Below are 2,023 nucleotides of genomic sequence, written 5' to 3'. Positions count from 1 at the left end.
TCATTTGATCCTTCTTTCCTCACAACAGGCAGGTCTGTCCATCCGAGCAGCGGCAGGAAAAGTGGAGAGGAGAGCTTAGGGGAGGGAAACCATCTGCTCTACTCTGCTCTCTACACTCTCTCTCTCGCTCTCTCGTTCTCTTTCTCTCTCTTTCTCTCTCTTTCTCTGCTCACATGTTGGTAGTTTTGTTTGTTTCATGGGGAATTACTCAGACCATGGGGGATTTTGTCAGCAAAATAGTGAGATCGAATCTTTCACAAAATGAAAAATGACCCCAAAAAGCAGCAGATAGCCCGTGGTATTCCATTTTTCATGAACTACTATGTGGTACAGTATGATGTCCAGTCAGAGGCCTCATTTATACATTCACACACTTTTAGTTCTCTTATAACTGGAGTATTTTCCTGATCTCAGGTCTCATGGGTCAAGGAAAAGTGCTGATCCCATATTGAGATGTATATAAACAGAAACATTACCCCATAGCCCACTTTAAGGATGTGATCCTAGAGAGAGGAACATTTTTCTGGATGTGTCATCCCCCAGTGATTGGTCAAGAGTGTGTGTGTGTGTGTGTGTTATCTCTCTGACCCACTCAGCATGGAGCCAGATGGAGCCTGTCCAGCCTGTCCTGTCCCTAGTAGTCTATCCTCAGGGTCCCTGGGGGGCCAACATAACAAACAGCCAGCTTATTCTGGTCCCTCTTACTAACAACCCCCCCCCCCCCCCCCCCCCCAGTCGTTCTCCAGCTCCACCATCCCTCCCTCCATTGCTCTCACATCTGGGGACCTCTCCTCCCCCCTGCTAAGTGGCTAAGTGGGAACTCTCAGCTGAAATATGAAAACAACACGTAGCAGCCTGAGTTGTAGTAAGTAAAGTAAGTAGCCTCGCTTGAGAACAGCTCATAGGGCAGGAGCCAGAACGGCCCATAGGGCAGGAGCCAGAACGGCCCATAGGGCAGGAGCCAGAACGGCCCATAGGGCAGGAGCTTATCTCTTGTTGTAACTTGAGGCAATTTGATGTATAAGTACACCCCCTGGACAGGACGCTGATTGGCCTGATTTGGCATGGGTTCAAACTCTACCCAGTCCCCTTCTGTCTCACACTCATACCTTTATTGTCTTCTTTTCACTGTCCTATCGTTCAATAAAACCACACAAACATGGAAGAGAGAGTGGTACTCAAGGCTGTACTGTAGGCTATGCAGGCCTGCCACCGTCGTCACCGACTGGTGTCGGCGCGGCAGCGCTTGAGGAGATAAGCGATAACGAGTATCTGTTCTTTCAGAAGCACCTCATCCTTGGAGAGACACACACACTCCGAAGGTAATGCAGCAGGAAACGATTACAGATATGCTTCAAATGGCTGAAATTAGAGGCAGTCAGGCAACCGACCGAGGTTCAATTGCCGGCATCCTTCTTAGGTTTGCAGAGACTCCCGGAGGAGGATGTCTCAGCGCGCCAACGTTACATCAGGGTTATTGCAAGGTGTGGAATGAGATTGTCATGATCATTACCAGCATGTGATTGAGATTCATTGAACCAATAAGGAGACGCCTAGACAGTGATAATTGTTGTTTTGTTCTAATCTCCAACATAGATGGTCTATGAGATGTTTGTAATGTGTGATTACTTGGACTAACGGTAGAAAGTTTTGTCGGGTTTATCGAAGGACAGACAAACAGCTCTTTCTACAGTGACAGCCAGGAAATGTTCAAAAATGTCTGAGAAATCATCAATATCACGATTGTTGTTTTGTCCTCATCTCCAACATAGACGGTAGAACATTACATGATGCTATGTTTGGTCGTAGGCTTGGAAACATATGGATGAACAGATTATCAATGAACAACCGAACAGCTCTATCCCTCAGTGACAGCCAGGAGAAAATGAGTGTAAAAAAACAGACCAATTTTTTTGTATTGTTGTGTTGTGGCAGCAGCGAGTAGAAAAACCAGACAGACTCAGTTATTAGCTATTTGCTGTAAAAGCCCAAACAAACCAATAAAGGTGGGGAGTAGGGACTG

This window comes from Salmo trutta, chromosome 38 (assembly GCF_901001165.1).
Source record: "Salmo trutta chromosome 38, fSalTru1.1, whole genome shotgun sequence".
Classification (NCBI taxonomy): Eukaryota; Metazoa; Chordata; class Actinopteri; order Salmoniformes; family Salmonidae; genus Salmo; species Salmo trutta.
Note: the sequence above shows the minus strand (reverse complement) of the source record.